General features: G+C 35.4%; 1 protein-coding gene across 1 annotated transcript in view; it reads right to left on the minus strand.

Moving 5' to 3' along the window:
* SYNPR (synaptoporin) overlaps positions 1 to 22,452 on the minus strand; it is a 375,540-nt gene that overhangs the window by 239,393 nt on the left and 113,695 nt on the right. The gene's annotated exons all lie outside the window — the stretch shown is intronic.

Genomic DNA, 22,452 nt, shown 5'->3' on the forward strand with positions numbered 1-22,452 from the left:
CAAAAAGTTCTGGAGGGTTATGAATATATATACATACAGACATACATACATATGTTAGGAAACTACCAAGAAAATTTTGCCTCCATGTCTCAGTTGCCCCATCTCCCATCATCCTTCACTTTCCTTCTCTTCCTTTTTTCAGCTCCCCTTTGTTTGTCTTCCTCATTAGAATGTAAACTCCTTAAGGACAAACATTATCTTTCTTTTTTATTGCATTTGCATATCCCATTTTAACATAATGACTGACATACATAAGCACTTCATAAATGTTTGTTGACTGACTTAATAGACCTTTCATTATATAGTCTAAAAGAGTATATGGTTTTTGTTCCTTAAACTTGAGTTTGCCATAAATACTGATATCTTTGACTTAACTAACACAGTCTCCTCCCCTGAGTGTGCTTTAGTGTGGAACACTGTGGGAAAATCAAAGACTCCATCTGCTTTCCTCCACTTCTTAAATAGGTTTATCATTTTACAGATTTTAATTGTTGATAATGCTTTCTAGTCAGAGCAGAGTTTGTAGTGGGAATGATGTTAGGCCAGGCCCTAATAACATGAGTCTCAACTATCCAACATTAGCTGATAAAGACAAAACTAACTTTTAGATGAAAGATTCTCAGGCAGGAAAAAAAAATATTATTGTGTGCCAGCCACTTTGGCGATGGGCAAAAAATATCTGGTGCTTGAAGAAATAGAATGAAAGCTGACAAAAATGACAATGCAAGAAGACAAAGAGAGCCAAATTGTTAGCTGGAGCCAAACAGATGTAAAGTCCAGTTCTATACAAAGGAAATCAGAAAAGACCAGCCTCCCTTTTGGTGGCAGACATGGAACAGAAAGAGAGTTTGTAGAGGGCTTTATTTTTTATTGTGCAAAAGCCACTATAACAAGTTTAATAGGTTAAATAACAAGGTTAATAGGATTTTGCTTGAAGAAATGGTGGCTGTTTAGCCTGGAAGAGAAGACTTTATGCCAGAGAAACTGAGGCAAGACAGAAATTGGTTTTGAATCTTTTAATGTGGAGAGTTTAGACTAGCCAAGGGAATAGAACTCCTGTTCAAAATCATTGGGCCCTGAGGAACTGAGGCAGGGAACTTATACAAGGTTTTTAGCTAATTAGGGTTTGCAACCAGGATCCAGAAGCTGAGAAGACAATTAGTGGAACATTTTTATAGCTGTTGTCTTTACTTCAGAGAGAGAGACGGGAGAGAGGAGTTAACCTCATGTTTACAGTCTTGGATTGTGGCTCAGTTCCTGTCAGACAAGGATGTAAGACCATTCTTGGATAGATAACTTAGGATTTTAGCCAGGGGGTGAGATAACAATTCTATTCCAGGGTAGTTTTGGACAAGGATGGAATCAGAATGGCGGGCATCTGGATATTGTTTTTGTTTTCAATCCTTCATTGTGTCACATTCAATTTCCTTCTCTTCCTTTTTTTTCCTCAATTTTTGGATATATATATATATATATATATATATATATAACATAAAGTGTGTGTATATATACACACACACACATATATATATGTATATATATATATATATATATATAGTGTAAAACTCAATTTCCAGTCCTAATGGCAAGGAAGGGGAGGTGGAGAATGACTTATAATAATTTTATTGAGGGAATAACAGAGGGTGGGGAGACAATGACTCTCTTCAAAGAGGTTTGTTTAGGTGGTTGCTTGTTGTTGTTGCATTACCAGGAAGATGAGCATAGCTAGGATCACTGGGTATGGGTGGCAAAGAGGTTGGGTGAGAGACTTTCAAATTGATTTTCCTAAAGCCTAGGTCTGACCACATGACCTTCTCTCCCTTCCCATTTAATAAACTCCATGGCTCCCTATCATTTCTAGAATCAAATATAAAGCCTTCTAAAGTCTTTCACATCAGGTTCTTTTCTCTCTCTCCAGTTATCCCACCACATACATTATATACTATTTCTCCTATCCCTCTTTCCCAACTCCAGACATTTTCATCTATTATCCCCAATTCCTGGAATTCACTCCCTCCCGGTCTGTATTTCCTCCTCCCAGCTTCCTTCAAGTCTCAGCTAAAATCCATTTTTGCAAGAATTCATTCTTTTTCCACTAATGCTAGTGCTTTCTCAGAAATTGTTGCCAGTTTATCCTTTGTATATTGTGTTTGTCTATTTGTTGTTTGTCCCATTAGACTGTGAGATCCTTTTGGAGAGGGACTGTTTTTGCTATTCTTTTTGTCCCTGGCACAGTGCCTGGTGCATAGGAGGTGCTTATGAAATGCTTGTGGACTTGACTTGATGGGTAAGGAAGACAGAAGAATCCTGCATTTGGAAGTAGTCTGTTCTCTTCTCCTGGAGGTCCTCAGGCTACAGGTACATGAGTGCTTGTATTCTATGGTTAGGAGAGGATTTTTAGCCGAATCTGAATTAGAAGAAATGTCCCCTGAGATACTTTCTGGATGAATAAGGATAAAGTATCCAAAATGAATAAAATTTTCAGTCAATTTATAAAATGTCTATTATGTGCCTGGCACTGTGCTAAGTAAAACCCAGGATTACAAAGGCCTTCAGGGAATTTACATTTTGTCCCAGGAGACAACAGAGAAGTAAGTAGATAAATAAATAGATAGTGAATTTCTTTGGTTCAGGAAACTTGCTTTTTCTCCATGAAGGTTGAAATGTTCTCTTCAAATTACAGTTTCTCATTACTTAGAACAATGAGAAGTTCAATGATTGGCCTAACTAACACAGCCAGGAAGTAATAGATGGAGATCTTTGCTTTGAGTTCAGTTCTTGTCTATTATGTCATGCTGCTATGAATTATTAAAAATAAATAAATAAATATAAAGTAATTTTAAAGGGGAAATGACTTATAGTAAGAGGGGTCATCCCTGCTATGTTATGGAATTTGGGAAAATCTTCAGAAACCCAGCTTAGGCCAATATGTCCAAGAGGACAGATTTAAGAGGAAATGGTGAAGTACAGCAAAATAACTGTTTGGACATGAATACATATATTATATTTAATTTATACTTTAACATATTTAACATGTATTGGTCAACCTGCCATTTGGGGGAAAAAATTAGAACAAACGGTTTGGCAGTTATCAATGTTGTAAAATTACCCCTGCATATATCTGGTAAATAAAAATTATTAAAAAAAGAAGAAGAAGAAGAAGAAGCAATGGTGAAGAGGAAGAACATTCTGGGGATGGGCACATTTGCAAAGATAGGGAGTTGAAGGATGAAGTGTCAGAGAGGAGGAATGGTAAACATTGAATGATAAATTTTTGAATCAGATCAAAAATGAGTAAAGATCATTAAAACTGGAAAAGAAAAAAAAAAACATAAAAGAATCCAATTTAATCCAACAAACCTAAAATAAAACCCCCCAAAACCTAGGCATAGATACTACAACAACAAAAACAAAACAACTCCTTCCCTCAGGGAGCTTATTTGGTTCTAAAGAACTATAATGGAGAGATTATTTTGAGGATAAAGAGACCATTACCCATCATCACTTTTGTCCAAGTCTTTATATCTTCCACTGGATGGGTTTCACTGAATTTAGAATTCTGGGAAGAGCACTTAAAGGGATAAACTATTCACTCTGGACTTAAAGGTAAACATACCTCTCCCTTGAGTGGCCCCTAAGTGAGATAGGTGGGGTGGAGTGGGGTGGAAATGCCTGAAGAAAGAAAGGTCATGATTGGCCAAGGCCATCCCTAGAGAAGGTCCTGGGTGTTTCTTTCAGGAATTTTAAAATTAGGATCTGGAAAGAACCAATTATGGGTACCTTCTGCATAGAGATAGCTTTCACCATGCCTGAGTTCAAGGTCACTTAGTGCTGGGTAGATAATACAATTGAGATTTAATGGATTGTATATTCTTCGTGCACTAAAATCACTTATTTTTTTTGTAATTGGATAGGCACTTAGGGGGTCAGTGATCCCTTTTAGGCCATTAGGATTGGTATATTTGGTCAGTGCTGTGTTCTTTCCAGACCAGTATACTATCCCTAGGAGGGCTTTCAAACTACACAGTTGACTTATAGACCTTTGAACTCAAAAGACTAAAGATGTTCCACCATGTGCTAGAAGAATGGGGGCAGAGAGACATCTTAATGTACTCTTTTCTCTCTTTCTCCAATGAGTGGTATATTTAGTTCATGGGTTCAGGGCTTTGAAGGATCCCAAAGACAGAAAGAGTTATTTAGGAATGTAGAGATTCTTAAGAAGGCTAATGTGTATGCTTATCTAGAACATGGGTGGGTCAATTGAGCTTTGTCTGGGGGTGCCAAATTTAGAGGGACACTTACAAGGATTAAGGTATTTGATTACTGAGTAACCAAGTAACCATTGATCAGTGGGTCTTTCATCACCTCTCAAGTTGTAAGTAGAGATATCCTGTTTAATTATGTCAGCTAGGCTATTATAAATACACAAAATAAAAAAAAAAATAGAGGAAGACTACATCTAGAAAAGAAACTGATATATAGAAGTACGTATAAAATAATTTTACATATATAGACATACACATTTGTGTCTATATATTTGTGTGTAATGGTAGCTAATTTTGGGGCAGGAGGGAGGGAAGATAAAAAGAGGAAAAAAGGAAATTTACATGATAATTTTGTTGTATATTTGGAGGGGGAATAGTAAATTGTAGATTTGTAGTTTCATATATAAACATCTTTTTTATTGTACTGTGTTATGGAAATGTTTTTCTTATTCTGTGAATTGAAAATAAAATAATTTTTTAGAAATGTTTTTACAAATTAAAAAATTCAAGCCAATCAAGTATGTAATCATTTTTTCTCTCAGCCCTTAATTATGTACCTAGGCACCTTAATTGCCTGATACCTTAGAGAAGCCTTACTCTATTCCAAGCATTGACTCATTGTGTAGAAAGAAAGAAAGTATTTGAGCCATAAAATTTCTGTCCTGGACTAAGACTCCTGTTGAACATTTTGGGCTAAACTAGGTCTCTGAAGACATTCCTAAATTCCATAACATAATTCGGAAGGTTACTCTTCCACAACTAATGGCTTTTGATTCCATCCACCAATTAGATTCATCAGATGCTTTGAGGCAAAAAAGATGGAGTGGATAGATAGGGGATTTAAAAGATCATCTTTAAGAGGAAGTTAAAACAAAGACCATAGAGACAGCTAATAAGACAAACTAAAAAAAAAAAAAATTAAAATAAAATAAAATGCAGCCTAAAAGTCAGAACGTAAGGGAATCATGAACCTCTGGAAACAAGACTCAGAAATGACCAAACTACGAATTTGCAGGCCAAGAGTTCTGTGATCTGAAGGTATTCTTATACATGTTCACTATAGCTCATCTCCTTTTCTTTCCTCTCCTTGCTCTTCTCTTTTTATCTAGTGTGGTCTTCTCTGAATTGTTGCACTTAGTTTAGTGCATTCATAGCACTTATTTTCTAATTGCATTTTGTATCTCCAATTAGATTGTGAGCTTGAGGGCAGGAACCATGTCTCATTCTACTTTTTTATCTTTTTTTATCTTCTGGATATGGGTTGGCTTTGGGGGGCAGATAATTTCTTCTGTTTTTAAGTATTGCCTCCTGTTTCTAATGATTTTAAATGTGAAACTACAAAACATAAATGAATGGGAGAGTGGGGATAATTATGTAGCCAGGTGCTTATTTAATGGCTCACATTATAATTAGAGTTAACATTTATATAGAATATTATGGCTCCCCAAGAACATTTTTCACAACACTCTGTGAGGAAGCATTAGTAGTGTAAACACTGTTCTGACTTTACAGAAGAGCACACTAACTTGGAGAATTTAATTGTGTACACGTGTCTATAGCCAGTGTTGGAGCCCTGGTCTACTGAATGAAAAATCACAGAATTTTAGCAAGGGAAGGATCCTCAATGACCTTCTCATTCAACCCATATCTGATAAAAGAATGTCTGACAATTGGATATTTTCTATGTTGACTTATTTCACTTTGAGACAGCTCCAATTTAGAAGCTTTCCTTGACTTCAAACTTGTTTGTTTATTTGTTTTTGTTTTCATTGTTGTTGTTGCTGTTGAAGGAGACTTCCCCATACTCTTAATTTTGCTCTTGGAGGTTTATCAAAAAAAAAAAATTAAGAACATTTCCACGTATTGTTGTTCAGTTGTGCCCAAATCTTTGTGACCCCATTTGGGGTTTTCTCAGCAAAGCTACTGCACTAGTTTGATGTTTCTTTTCTAGCTCATTTTATAGATGAGGAAACTGAAGCAAGGAAACTGAGGCAAGGGTTAGGTGCCTTGCCTAGAGTCACATAGCTAGATCTGAGGACAGATTTGAACTCAGCTAAAGATGAGTCTTTCCTGGCACTCTAACCTCTGAATCATCTAGCTGCCCTTCCATGTGACAGTCCTACAGATATCTGGACTATTGAGGTTTCTTTCTCGAGGCTAAACTCCTGTTCCTTAGGCTGATTTTCATATGACATTGAGTCAAAGCTTTTCACCACCAGAGCTGCCTTCTTCTGGATGCTTCCCCAGTTACTGATGTCCTTCCTAAACTTGCCCTATTCTAGGCCTTTTGCCATGATAACTCATTGTCTTATCCAATATTAACTAATTTTTCAAGTTCCTTCAAATTTAATATACAAATCTATAGTCAACAATTAAATGCTCTCAGCACTTTTCAGCTTGGTACATAATAAGTGCTTAATAAATAACTTGATTGACTGACCTTTTAAGCTCTACTAAAGTTGAATAACACTACCTTCTCAATCTTCAACAACTTTATTCTATTTCCATTAAGCAGTCTTTTCAACATTTTCCTGCTGTTTCAGACATATATATCTACTTGTATAGATTATTCCAGGTGTTAATGAACCTTAATCTCAGGGAAGTTGTTTTCTGTTTCATCTGAGAAAGCCTTCCCTTATGTTAGTATGATTAGGACTTCATCACATCCTTCAGAGAATCATCCATAAAAGACTTAAGCTCTGTTTTCTCAGGTGTAACTGAAGGACTGCCATTTTCATCCTTAAGTATACACTGGAGATAATTGTTTCCTAAACACATTACCTTATGCTTGCCTACTTTAAGGCTCATATGACATTTTTTCTTCTTATCCAGATAGCTTATTATGGAGAGCAGGACTGGATCTGTGATTTTATTATTACAGAGTTTTAAGAGGAGGAAACTCCCTTTATCTACACTGACTGCCATTTTCTTTGCAGTGAGAATTTATATATTATATCCAGGTTCACAAACCAGTTATATGTCAGAAGGTCTGGAAGCTAGATGCTACAAACTTTGAAGCTGTGACTTTATCTGCTACACAGCACTGCTTCTCCTGGCTTAACATATGATTTCCTATTACCATGCATGCTGGGCAGGTAAACATTTGACTTTCTCAAATATCTTAGTGGCATCTGGAGACTTGGAAAATTCAGTGAGCCCTTTTCTTTGTAGATCATCTAGAAAATGTTAATGTAAAATATTTTCAACCTTGATCTTTTGCAAATCTCATTCTAAAATTTCCCTATTAAGGAAGGTGCTCATTTATCCCAATATTTTGTTTCTTATTTCCAGCTGTATGGAACAGAGAGATAAGGTGAAGAACTTACAGGAATGTATGAATTCTTTTCCTGTATTGTATTTTCATTATTTCTGTGTTTCCCCTATGACCTGTATAATATGTGCAGGCCCATATTTACCTGAGCCTTGGCCAGCTATAACCATATTTACTTAACCTTAGCTGATGACATTTATCAGTATTTGACATTTATTGATATTTAGTCTGTTAGCTTGACCACTATCTGCTTGATTAAGCCTGTTTCCTAGAAATGAGGAGATTTCGGAGAAATAGAAACCTTCCATTCCAATCTCTCCAAATAACAACAACCAATTAGATGCTTCCTCCTTCCCTTCTCAATGCTCTCTTACTTGTATAAAAGCTATGTATCTTTACTACTTCTTTAGCCCTCCTACCATAAGCTTTCTCTTTCTTATCTTATGATGGGATGGCTCATCCTCCTGAGGTTTTCAATAAACAACTTTTCTGCCTTCTACTGAGTGATCTTTGAGTAATCATTTTGGGTAAGGGTCTTTTACATGCCTCACACAGTCATCTTTGATATTAAATGATTTTTTTTAACCAAACTCAAGGGAATCTAAAAATTAATTTTTGGTGGTGAGTATTGACTAAATTCTTCATAATTGTATAGATGTGATCTTGGTATCTTATATACAATTCCCACAGATCAGAATCTTTTATAACTCTAACTAAAATAGCAAGGCTTCAGTACAGACTTGGATATAATTTGGATTTTATATGACTTACCCAGGGTCATATATCTAATGTCTGTGGTCAAATTTGAACCCAGAATATTTTGAATTTCGGTCTCAGCCTTCTTTTCATCCTCTATGATGCTTCTTCAGATATTCTGAATTGTTAAAAGATTGGGGTAAAATCTTGTCAAAGGTTTTTGCGAGTGTAAATATATTAGAAATAGCCACTCTTTCTTTTCACAATTATATAATTCTTTAGAGAAAAGAATTTGTTCTCTTACCTAATGTTATAGCTTTTCATTTTTTGAGATAAGGAAGAAAAGTTTCTTAGTTTAGATTTCAAAATCTTTTTTGGAGTCCTTCTATTGATAGATTTGTTCATTCTATCCTTCAAAATAGCCAATTGTAATGATGCATTTTCCATTTGGTGAGCTATTTGAAGATTTCATTCCCATTTTTTTAAATAGCTACCATCTTATCCATGTGTATTATTTTTGTCTAATTTAGCAATTAGATCTAGAATATTTTGATCATTATTCATTATTTAACTCCTTAGATCTGTCTGTTTCAAAAAATAGGTGACAAATATTCTTCCTGATGACTTTCTTAATAAAGACCAAGGAAAATTATCCATTGATTAACTCTACTATCATATGAAGAAGAAGAAGAAGGACAGACAGTTCTATCTATCCTGGAATTTTATTAGCAATGGAGGCCCCCAAAAGATGTACATCTCTCAAAGAGAAATTGAATTTTCTAGTACCTATTGTGTGTTTCCTATCTCCTCTTTCCCTCTGTCATTTGTGAAAATAAAATGGCATCCACAGGAAGGTAAACATACTAGAGGATAGAGCTGGTGATAGAGGATAAGTTAGAATAAAATAGAGACCAAAAGATCTGGGGGAAGGGCAGAAGGCATTGGTGGATCTTAGGAAAGAAGGAAGACTTTGAAGAATTAGTCTTAATTTTGCAAAAAGGAGCTGACCCAGAAAATTAGGGCCCCCCAGAAGCTTATCATCATTTTACTGGAGAGACTATTCAGATTATGGTTGAATATGGCATAGAAAAAAAGCCTGAGGATCATAGATTTGCTATAAATGAGACCTTAGAGATGACTTAGTTCCACCATCTAATTTTATCAATAAGAAAATGAAGCTGAGAATGCATAAGTAACTTCCCAATGTCATAAAAATAGAAAGTAGTAGATGTGAGATTTTGTAAGAAGAAAGGAAAAAAAAGAAGGAAGGTTTCTTCCTTCCTTCCTTCCTTCCTTCCTTCCTTCCTTCCTTCCTTCCTTCCTTCCTTCCTTCCTTCCTTCCTTCCTTCCTTCCTTCCTTTCTAGAATGCTTTGATCTATATACAGACTTGATCAATTCCTTCTCTGGGTATGGATAGCATTTTTCATCATAAGTCTTTCAGAGTAGGTGTGGATGATTGTATTACTGAGAAAAACAAAGTCATTTACAGTTGGTCATCCCAGAACATTGTACTACTTTGTATATACAGTATATTTTGTTTTGTTTATGGAGGACTTTGTAGGATTTTTTTTTCCTGAAAGCATCCTGCTCATTCTTTCCCAGAAAACAATAATATTCCATCAAAGAAACTTGCTTTGAATTTTTTTTTTTACAATTACAATTGTTAATTGTAGTCCCCCATTTATTTTTTCTCTCCTTTCATCCTATGCCTCCTCAAAAGTGTTTTGCTACTGACTATTCCCTTCCCTACTATACCCTCTCTTTTATAAACTACCCCCTTCCCATATCCCATTCCCCTCCTATTTACTACAGGGTAAGATAGATTTCTATAACTCTTTTGAGTATGTATGTATGTCCAATTTGAGCCAGTTCTGCTTAGAGTAAGGTTCACTCACTCAGCATCTCCTTACTCTCTTCCCCTCTAGTTTAAAAGCTTTTTCTTGCCTTTTTTAATGGCACAGGCCATCCACTTGTCCTTTCTGAGTATTCTTTGCAACTACATTATCACCACTATAATGTGATGATATGATCATAATATGATGTGATAATGAGGCCCAGTGAATGTGTTGTTTTCCTGCATTGGATGCGAAGGCCATAAGGGAACAAGTTAGGAAAGTGTTTTAGGGCTACAGTAATTCACCATATTGAGAGGTAGATGGCACAAAGAATAGAGTTCTGGGTCTGGAGTCAGAAAGACCCACTACAGTATCTGGCAAGAAAACCCCAAATGACATGACAAAGAATCAGATATGATTGAACAATGACTGAACCCAATAATTCACCATGCATCTTCTGGAGAAATCCCAAACTAAAATTCCATGGAATGGAATTCCATGCATGGAAATGATCCACTTAAGAGTATAGCTTTAATTATTTTTCTTCATATCAAGCCTAAATTTGCTGCAGTCATTTTTATCCATTGGTTCTGGTTCTGTCCTCAGAAGCCAAACATATTAAATCTTATCTTTCTTCCAAATGACAGAACTTTATGTACTTGAAGACAAGTACTACATCCTCCATGAGTCTTCTCTTTTCTGGGTTAAACATTCCTACTTCTTTCAACTAATTTTCATTGTAGATGAACATGAGCCACATCAACCATCCTGGTCATTCTTTTGTAGACCTCCAGTTTTGTTTGTTTTTGTTTTTCATATCTTTCTTAAATGTGGTATTTAAAACTGAACACAAGATTCCGCATGTGGGCTGACCAGAGCATGGGACAGATAGAAACAGCCCATCTCTTTTTGAAAAAAGTTCACTATTACTTAAATATTTGGATTTTAAACTTCGTCAAACTTAGCTCTTGGTTGATCTAAGAGACAATTGACCAAGGCCCCAAATACCTAAGGCCAGCAAATAATCTCTGCTCCAGAGACATAGCCATTTTGAAAAATCTAATTACCTCACAATGAGAATCAAAGCAAATTCTCAGATACCTTTTCTTAAAGGGCAATTAGAGTTGAAAAGTGGGACTTGTGAAAGGTATCCTGTTTAGCTCCCTGAAATTGTAAAGATTTCTGGACTGAGTATGACTACTGTTACTTACCATGTTGTGGTCTATGGTGCTCTATGGAAGCTGAGCAAAAATCCTCTTAATGGTCAGTCATCCAGAATCAGAGCTTCAGAGCACACAGTGATTCAGAGCAAATTTGCATGAAACAGAGACTGAGAAAAAGGTACACACAAACACACAGACTCAGAGACAGAGAGACAAATGAAGAAAGAGATATAGAAAAAACATGAAGACAGAAAGAGATAGAAAAAGAGACAGAGATCCGGAGAGGAACAGAGAGAGAGACAGGGATAGACTGAGATAAAGTCAGAGAGAAAGATAAAAAGACATACTGATAGAGGGAGAGAGTTGGGTGGGGGGGAGGATCCAACTCTGATTTTTACTCTCATGGAAGATAATTACAACTGAGGAATAAAATTAAATGTCAAAGTGCCAGGATATATTGTAATTAAACAAACAAAAACTGGTTCTTGTGAACATTAAGGATTTATATAAGACTCTCCTAGAAAGCTCGTTAATAATTAAGGCAAAAACTTTATGATGATTCTGAGATCCTGACAGGATCGAGAGCTTCATCCAGGGTAAGCCTGTTGTGGAACCAGGTGCAATCAGATGAAGGGAGATGTTTTCCATCTCTAGAGAACATCCTGGCCCTGATGGGGTGATGTGAGCATGAGGACAGTCCATGAGCTTTTCCATCACTTACACAGACATGTCATTTACTCCATCTTTATCTCCCTCCAATTCCACCTTCTTTAAGGGAATTTCCTGATTAATTGATCACAGGTGCAAAGCCGCTCACATCCTCTCAATTTTTAATGATCCAGGTTGCTCTCAAACTTTGAATCAAAATTAACAGGAGTAGGGGGAAGAGTTGGGAATGTAGAGCTATTGATAAATCTTAGTACTTATCACTCTGGTGTTTCTTCCCTCTAAAGTGAATTCAATCATCCATTCAATAAGAACCTATTAAGTACCTCCCATGGGCCAATCAATGAAAGCCAGAATGAGCTGGATTTAAAGCATGACCCCTTAAAAACAAAATCAAGCTGGTAACTACAATGTGTGTCTTTTAGGATCCAACCCAAATTACATGCATATATATATATATATATAATTTATATTTATTATACATATATATATATACATGTATATATGTATATATACATACATATAATTTATATTTATTACACATATATACATTTAGGACTGTAAGAATTAGAAAACCTTTTATACTTGTTATTCTATTTGATATTCACAAAAACACAAAGAAGTAAGAATATAAATGCCACCCCCATTTTTACCTCTGCAGAAACCGAGGCTAAGAGAGGTTAAACAACTTATTCGTGCTCACATATAGCTAGTAAGTGTCAGAGACGGGATTTGAACCCAGGTTTTGCCTGTCTAGCATTCCTTCCACTTCTAATATTCAATCAATACATTAACTAGGATTTATTGAGGACTAGTGTGCATTTCTGACATGGGGTATAGAGGTAAAAATATGACACCTCTGCCCACAAAGACAATGAATCAATTTACTAAGCACCTACTATGCTTGCTTTGCATGGGAGACAGAGACAAAATTGGCCCCCCAGAGCTTATATGCAATTAATCATAATTTACTGAGCACCTACTATATATCTGCCAAGCACTCTGCTATATGTTGAAGATAGAAAGACAAAAACAGTTCCTACCTTCAAGGTGATACTTTTAGTATGGGGAGACAACACACACACACACACACACACACACACACACACAATTTCTCAAGGGGAACAGGATAGAAACTAGCAGCTGAATGTTCAGAAAAGGCTTCATGTAGGAGGTAGCTTTGAGCAATGTTCTCATCTCTCCTACTTCTCTTAAATGTGATGTAGTTAATTCAACTCAGAATTTGTATAAAAGCAAGAAATATGTAGTGTTGCTCTTCTTCCCCCTTCCCCCACACACTAGTCACACAGCTCTGCAAAGCATAAAACCATATAATTAGCATTTTTTTGTCAAGGAATGTGCATTTCAATTATCAGGAAGATCTTATTTTTTCATAAAGTAGAAAAAAGGGGAGGGACCTTGAAATGTTCCTCATTTGGTTTGCTTCACTCCATTTTATTCTCCTCTGATAAAAATATATTTTCACCTTTGATTTTGTAGGACAATAAAACAAAGATTTCAGCTCAAAGTAAGTGATTTCATTAAAGATGATATATATTTCATATAGCTTTACCAAGAACCATCATTGCCTGGAGATATTTTAATGTAGATTTCCAGTCTGTCAGTTTTAGTTAAAACCAATAATTAGATGGGTAAAAAGAAATGGCTTGTCTTACCTGAAAGCTACATCTAAAAGTAGCAGGCTGGGTTTTTTAAGATTAGAATTACAAGCATCATTTAGTTTAAAGTGTTGGGTTATCTCAGAGATAGCTGTGGATGGATCAAGAAATGGGGATACTAACATCTCATGGTTTGTTGAATCTTTTGAGTGAAAAACATATTTTAGGTGAAAGATAGTTAACAACAGCAGAGGTTTTTGATCATTTTGTTCAAACTTGAACATCAGAGGTTATAGATATTATACTAGCTCTGATGGGGACATCAAAGAAAGCCTTCAAATTGCTAGGCTTGTTTTCCATGAACATTTAAAATAGTTTAATGGCAATCAAACTAAGCTAATTGTATTTTTTAAAAATCAGGGTCATAAGGGAGTTTAGGGGCCATGAAATCCAACTCACACCTGGAAAAAAAGTATTCTAAAACAACCAGAAATAGGAGGTACAGTGGTACAGTAGCAAGAGTATTGAATTTTGAGTCATAAGCAGACCATAATTTGAATCTGACCCTGATCATTTACCCTTTGATTAACTTTAGGTAAATAAATGAACCATTTTGGCCTCAGTTTCCTGATTTGTAAATAAAGGGGCTGGCTTCCATGACCTCTGAGGTCTTTCTAGTTCAAAATCTATGATCTTATGATCACTCCATCTTTTGCCTGAAGACCTGAAATGAGGCAGAGCCACCACTTCCCACAGAATTTCTTCATACTATAGAATAATCGTACTTGTTTGGAAGTACTTCCTCATATCAGACTCAAGACTTTCATTTATAACTTTAAACCACTGCTCCCGGTTCTGTCTTCTGGAGCAAAATAAAACAAGCCTAACCTCCACTCCACATACCTGTCCTTCAAATACTTGAAGACATCTGTCTCTTTTTCTTTCCTCCCAGTCTCTCTTTTCTCCCTATCTTCACTTTTTCAGACTAAATGTGAACTAATGCCCATATGTCATTAATTGGAGGTCTTTCACCATTCTTGTCATATAAAAGATGCTCTAAATGAAAATATTCCCAATAGAAGAGTTTAATAAATGTTAGCTACGAGCCCAGTATTGAGGCCACGGCAGGGAGGGGGAGGAATTTATAAGCACCAACTATATGCTAGGAATTGTGATAAGTATTTTTATAAATTTTATCTCTATTTAATCCTCACAACAACTCTAAGGTAGATACTGTTCTTATCTCCATTTTACAGTTGAAAAAAAAAACTGTAACTTGCCCAGATTCACACAGTTGTAAATTTCGGAGGACAGATTTGAACCACATCTTCCTAAATCCAGCCCCAATGCTCTATCCACTGCACTACCAATTGTTTCTGAAAAAAGGTATTAATTAAGAACCATATGATGGTCTCTAAACTTTGACATGAAAATGAATACATATAAAAACTTCACTCTAGTTCATTTATGAGTAGAGTAGTATTTAATAATAATTCAGTGCAAGGATTTTTTCAGTGAAATGTAATAGTCTTTCTATTTAAGTCAACTGGAAAGGAAAGTAGTCAAGACAAAGATATAGAGCAAATCTTCATAAATTGTGAGTTAATATAAATGAATGTGGGGGTCACGAAAAATTTGCAATAGTAAAAGGTATCAACTATTCCACCAAGATTGAATACTTTATATAAAAATAAAAGGCAAATCATTATTATTAATAGGCAAATTTGTTTTTATTTTTAATACATGGTAATATATATATATATATATATATATAAATATATATATATATAAATATATATATATATACAAATACAAAAAATATATTATTTGAAAATAAATTTCTTTGTGATATTATCAGTAAATTTTTGATTTGTTTACCTGTTTTATATGCCTATATACCCAGGGTTGCATAAAATTTTCTTGGGCAAAAAGGAGTTGCAAGTGGAAAAAGTTTAAGAAGTCCTGATATAGAGGACAATCTGCAAGATCAGGGACTTGTCAACTAAAATTTGTCCCAGAAATCATAGTACAGGAATGGTATCAAGGAAAGTCCTAATTCAATAAGAGATATTTACAGGATGTTTTCAGATATCTTTAAGGCTTCAAATGTCATTGCATCTATAAATGAAGGTCTCTTCTATTCAGTTCCCTAACCTGACAGCTGCTTGCTGCTTGCTGCTTCGAAGTGACTCACCTTATTGGATGGAGGTTAATTACTTATGTGCCCTGGTTTGTGAGTGGAAAGTGCAGAAGGCCTCTTTTATTTTTTTTCTCATTGTGGGCAAAAATGACAACTGAATAATCTTTGCATTGTAGGAACAGTGAAGATGGTTTATTTTGTAATTAAGAGAGTGCAAAGGTTCCCTTCCTGTAATTTTGGTTTAGGGCATGAAATTTTTACTTGTGCCAATTGAATCTTTTATCTCTAGCTTTAGTGTGTGAAAGACCAGAATGTTAATTCTGTCCAGTCCATAACATAAATCTCTGCATTGATGTATTTTAGCAGAGCTGAGGGGAGAGGAGGAAGATCTGGACCTGCTGCCAGGAGATGTAAGTTCAGATCTTTCATTTATTCCTTGAATGACTTTCATAAGTGACTTTAATTCTTTTTAAGAGGCTCAGTTACCACCTTTCTATAAAGCTAGAGGGTTGAATTAGATGACTTCTAGGATTCTTGCAGCTCTAAGTATACTCTTAACTATGTTCTTATGATACTTGGACCTGGGTTCAAATCCCATATCAGATACTTTCAGATGAGAGAGTGTTTCCCCTTTACACACACACACACACACACACACACACACACACACACACACACACACACGTTCAGTAGTTCACTTGTGTCTGATCTTTCATCCACAGGGTTTTCTTTGAAACAATTGGAGTGGTTTGCCATTTTTTACTAGCGATAATAGGAAACCAATGAATATTATTGATCAGGAGAGTATATGTAAAATGAGTTTTAGGAAGCTGATTTTTGTTGCTGTGTGGAAGATAGTTATAGAGGAGCGATTCTGGAAGGTAGAAGTCCAATTAGAAGTCTGTGGCTATAGCCCAAATAAAAGGTGATGAAGGTTTGAACCAAAGTGATGGACATGTAAATACAGAAGAGAGGCAGACATCACAGACCTTGTACAGTTACAGTTGACAATACATAGCAACTTACTATGATGAGGAAGAGCAAAAAGTCAAGCAATACTCTGAGAATGTAATTCAGGTAACTGACAGAATGTAACATTTTTAAATGGGAAAAGGAAAATTGGGAGGATGTTATTGTGTTTTGGTAAGATGCTAAGTTTCCCTTTATGAATTTAGATGGCATGTCATTTAGTACATATGTTTAATATTGACATTAATTCAATAGTTCCTTAAACATAATGTAATTTTTTTATTGTAGTGAGTTTATTTTATTACACATTGCTTTATGAAGCATGTTGGGAGAGAAAAATCAAAACAAAAGGGAAATACCATTTATTGAGAAATAACAAAAAAAAGAGAAAAATAAGTAAACATAGTATGTCTATAATCAGTTTGTTCATCATTTTTAATATAATAATATTCCATTAACTTCATATGCCACAGCTTGTTCAGCCATTTCCCAAATGAGGGACATCCATTCCTTTTTCAATTCTTTGCTACCACCCAAAGAGCTGCTCCAAACATTTTTGCAATGTGGGTCTCTTTCCCTCCTTTAACATCTCTTTGAGATATAAGCCCAGTAGTAACACTGTTGGGTCAAAGGGTTTGTAGAGTTTTATACCCTTTTGGGCATAGTTCCAGATTGCTCTATCCTGGAGAGTTTTATACCCTTTTGGGCATAGTTCCAGATTGCTCTCCAGAATAATTGGATCAGTTCACAACTCCACCAACAATGTTTTCTCACATGCCCTCCTACATTTATCCTTATCTTTTCCTATCATCTCAGCCAATCTGAGAGGTATGAGATGGTACCTCAGAGTTGTTTTAATTTGCATTTCTCTAATCAATAGTGATAGAGCATTTTCTTTTATGTAATTGCAAATGGCTTTAATTTCATCATCTGAAATATCATATTCTTTGATCATTTATCAATTGGGGAATGACTTCTTATAAATTTGACACAGAGTTTTTTATATGTTTTAGAAATGAGACCTTTGTTAGAAATACTAGCTGGAAAGATTTTTTTCCTAGTTTTGTACCTCCCTTTTAATCTTATTTCTGTTGGTTTGTTTTTAATTTAATGCAATCAAAATTGTCATAAAGTCCTCCTTTCTCCAAAGATCTATTAGGTAAATTATACCTTGTTCTCCTAATTTGTTTATGGTACCATTCTTTATGCCCAAATCATGTATTCCTTTGACCTTGTTTTGGTATAGAGTATGAGATATACATATATATATATATATATATATATATATATATATATATATATTCTGAGTTTCTGACATATTATTTTCCAGTTTTCCCAGCAATTTTTGTCAAATAGTGAGTTCTTATTCTGGAAGCTGGAGTTTGGGGATTTATCAAATACTAGATTGATATAGGCCTTGATTATTGTGTTGTGTGCATCTTATCTATTTCAGTGATTCATCACTCCATTTCTTAGCCAGTACCAAATGGCTTTGATGACTGCTGCTTTATAATATAGTTTTAGGTTAGGAACTGCTAAGCCAACATCCTTTGTGTTTTGTTTTTTGTTTTTTTTCTTTTAATTCCCTTGATATTCTTGATCTTTTGTTTTTCCAGATGAATTCTGTTATTAATTTTTCTATGTTTTGGCAATTTGATTGGTATGGCACTGAACAAATAGACCTAGTTAGGTAGAATTGCCATTTTATTCTATTAACTCAGCTTTAGGGGCTCTAGTATTCTGTTTCTATTAATATTGTGGACTCATTTTTGCTGCATCTGATGAAATTCTTACAATTTTTTCTTTGTAAAACTTTACCTAATGCATAGTGAATTTTGCTTTAATTGGTCTGGACCACAAAGTTTGCACCAAAAATATTTAAATTCCAAGGAGCTATATTTGTCTCTTAGTAGGGACTAGAATAGGAGTAGAAGAAGGGAAGTGTTACAAGATTTTATTTTTATAAAGTAAAGGAAGCCAAATTAAGTTAACTGGAATAGCAGCATACTAGGAACAAAAGAAGTAGAAGTTCTCCATTCTTTTTGGAGGGCTTGCAGCTGTCAAAACCGAAACACATTATAAATACAAAGGCTTGTGCCCCTCATAGAACAACCGTCACAACTATTTTTAGATAGAAAATGTGATGGAATAAAGTTGAGGAAATTTAAAAAAAAAGGTTAAATGATTTGATTTGAACTTAAGAATTCCAGCAGCTGATCCACTACAAAGCTAGCTGACATGGCAGAGGAAGGGGAATTTTCAGTCTTTCAATTTCCTCCTATCACTACTTAGCTTTTCAGATGTGTTTGTGATAAACAAGAGATTGTGGTCATGCCTTCTTTTGTATTCTGCCATTCCCTTTTGCTTTTATTGGATAATTTAATCCATTTACATTGAAGGCTATACAAATTATGTTTAAATTTTCTCCCATTTGTGTCTATAGTATTGATTTTTTTAAAAAAAATTCCCTTCCCTTTTAAAATCAATCCTTCTTCCTCCCTTCCCAATTAGTTCTGGTTAAATTACTTTGATTCAAGCCCTATTCCTGCAACCTCTTCCCTTTTTTCAATTTATCAATCCTTTTGTTAGTTGGAAGTTTTATTTAAATGATCAAATTATATTTCTTTTTTTTTTTTAACTATTTCTTCCTTCTTTTTATTTCTTTTTAAATCTCTGATGAATACTTAATTTAAAATTTGTTCTTCCTTATCCCTGTTAATTTTTTTTTAGTTTCTCCACCTTTCTTCAGTTATATGTGGATTTGGATGATATAGCCTATGATACTTTAGTTCTCTTCCCTTACTTTTATTCTTTCTATTTTTCTAATCTATGCTTCCTTCTCTATCTTTTTTTGTTAACTCATCAAATCAATTAGCATTTATTAAGTTCTTACTACATGCCAAGCACTATGCTAGTGTCTGAGGCCAGATTTGAACTTAGAAAGATAGTACTGTTCTAAGAAATTATTGATGGGTGACCCTGACCAAGTCACTTCATGCTGTTTGCTTTAGTTTCATCATCTGTAAAATGAGCTGGAGAAGGAAGGAGTAAACCATTTTATTATCTTTGCCTACAAAACCCCAAAAGGGGTCATGAAAAGTCATGGACAAGACTTAACAAAATGTTTGTTAAAAGAACTCTGTAATTCATTAAAGGGTTGCATAATGCCTTCTCTGTTTTTAACTTGAATCTTCTTCCTTCTGAAATCCATGATGTTTCAGCCTTTTGTATTTTTTCTTTTCCTTTATGACTCACTTTCTGATTCATCCTTCTTTGATGGTAGTTACAGCCTTGGTGGTCTTGGAGTTGTCTTAGTCACCTTTTATGTTGAGCAATTTACTTATAGCTAAGCTAAGTCATAGACCAGGGTACCTTTGGGGTATAAGTAAGGATTGGCCTCCAACTACATTTCAGATATCTTTCCTTAAAACCTGGTACAGTCACTCATGCTAGTTCCCCACTTAAAACTTCAAAGCAGAAACTCTGATGGAAAGTATGCACTAGTACCCTGTCTTTTCCCTTTAGGTACCCTGTTGTGGGGGATGGAAGTGGAAAGAGAGGATATGTACCCTCCATCTTACTGGTCCTGTATATCTTTCGATTCGTGTTCATGCTGATGTAATAGTATCAATAGACTTTCCCCTAGTGACAATCTGATTCAGTGGACAGGGTTCTAGGCCTAAAGTCAGGAAAACATGCATTCAACTGTGACTTAAGATAATTACTGGATGTGTGATTTTCAGCAAGTGATTTTGATGTGGGTTAAAGATTCCTTTCTAATTCCTAGCCCCCATGAATCCCAATGGGAGATATGGGGGCTTTCCCAGCCCCCACTGGATCTGAGCTAACTTGGGCTGTCCCAGCCCCAACTCCCACCCCCTACCCCCAGCACAAACAGTTCCTTATCTAAAATCCCATTGAATTCTATTCAAATTCTAACTCTGGCTGAAACCAGCCAGGAGCCAATTTGGGACTCCACCCATGGGCCCCTTCACCAAAAGCCCCCCATTATAAAAGAGGGAAACTGGAGTCTACTCTTTGCAGGAGCCCCAGACATGGCATCCTTATGCCAGCCATGTTAAGGGTTCCTGTCCGCCCGGTGCCAACCCTGCCCTTGATGTCTTTCTACCTTTACCTTACTTCTAAACCCCAAATAAACCTCTTTTATTAATCTAGGTTTTCGGGTCTGTAAATTCCTATACAGAAGACTCCTGCACTGCTACTAGATCTCATTTAACTCTGTATCTTTGTGCAGAATCCAAAGGGGTTGTAGGAGAGCCTTATTTGACTCCCTGTACCCCGAACCTGCCACTAGACCTCAATTAACCCTAATTTCATTTAGATAACCCTTACCTAACTCTCATCAATTTAACTATTTAAATTTACTCAATGTAAAATAGAAAGGATAATAATAGCATCTACTTCCCAGGATTGTTGTGAGGATCAAATTAGATTTCTTTAAGATGCTTAGTGGAGGGTCTGGAACATAGTAAGCACTTAATAAATGCTTGTTTTCTTCTATCATTTTCACACTTCTGCTAAGGAGCACAGCTACAACCCTTAGCTCCTGAATTTTGTGTGTGTGTAGTTTGATCAAATTTTTGTATTACTTGATTTCTCTTACAATCAGGAGAACTGTTCAAGTTTGTAACTATTAAAATTATAACAGATATACACTTCTTATTTTTAAATCCATAAATGTTTTTTGTCCCCTGAGAAACAGCCCAGTTGGAAGAGAAAAACAAAATATTAATTTTTTTTCTCCCATGAAAGAATCTGGATTCTACTTGAACTCCACATGTAATCAGAGATTACATACAGGTTAATGAGTACAAGAAGTAAAGCTAATTTAAATTCTGCCTCTCTTACAAAAACCAAAAAGGATGCTGCATAATTCTGCTTTGAAATCTTTTGTTGACATAATTACCAAACGCAAATATTTGTGAGTTGCATATACAATTTTCAATATTATTTTAAATGAGCACAGAGTTCTCCATGCAACAAAAGAGACAGTGAATAACTATGGAAAGCTTCCCACAGACCATTTTATCACCATATTCATGCAAGAAACAATCAGAATATGAGATGCATTCCTATTAATAGACTCATCAAACTAGCAGAGTACCCAAGGGCTAAGAGTTTGCACTGCTTTGCAATTGAATAGGAAATTGGGTAAAAAGAAAGCTGCTGCTAGTGTCAAAAGACATAAGGTACCTTTCTGAATAATCACTGACTCTTTCACCTGGTTGGAAAGAATTTCAAAGCAGTGAGAAGAACATCAAACAGATGTGCTTTACTTATTCAGCATCTGTCTTCTTGTGGAAGGATGTGAATGGATAAAACTGTGGTTACCTATTTGAGAAAATAACATACTTCTCATGGATTTGGGTATAATTCCCTTCCCTCCCAACTTTCCTCCCTGCTCCCCCCCACCCCAGAACAATTTCTCAGGATCATACAGCTGGTAAGTATCAAGTATCTGAAGTCTAATTTGAACTCTCATCCTTTTGACTCCAGGGCTGGTGCTTTGTTCACTGTGCCACCTAACTACCTTCTGGGTATCATTCCTGGTCATTTCCACCTCTCTCTCTAGGTTTGTTGTTGTCCAGTTGCATCTGACTATTTGTGACTCCATTTAGGGTTTTCTTGGAAATTATAATTCAAATTTGTGTTGTCTATAATTTTTTTCCTCCAATATCTAGTTTTTTCTTGATTTTTAGAATCTCTGAGTTATGTGAGTCAGTCATCAAGGGCAAAACAATCCCAGAACATCATGCATGACAAGTGGTCCTTCCACTTTTGTTTGAAGATTTCCTTAAGAAAAAAT

Source organism: Sminthopsis crassicaudata, chromosome 1 (genome assembly GCF_048593235.1).
Source record: "Sminthopsis crassicaudata isolate SCR6 chromosome 1, ASM4859323v1, whole genome shotgun sequence".
NCBI lineage: Eukaryota > Metazoa > Chordata > Mammalia > Dasyuromorphia > Dasyuridae > Sminthopsis > Sminthopsis crassicaudata.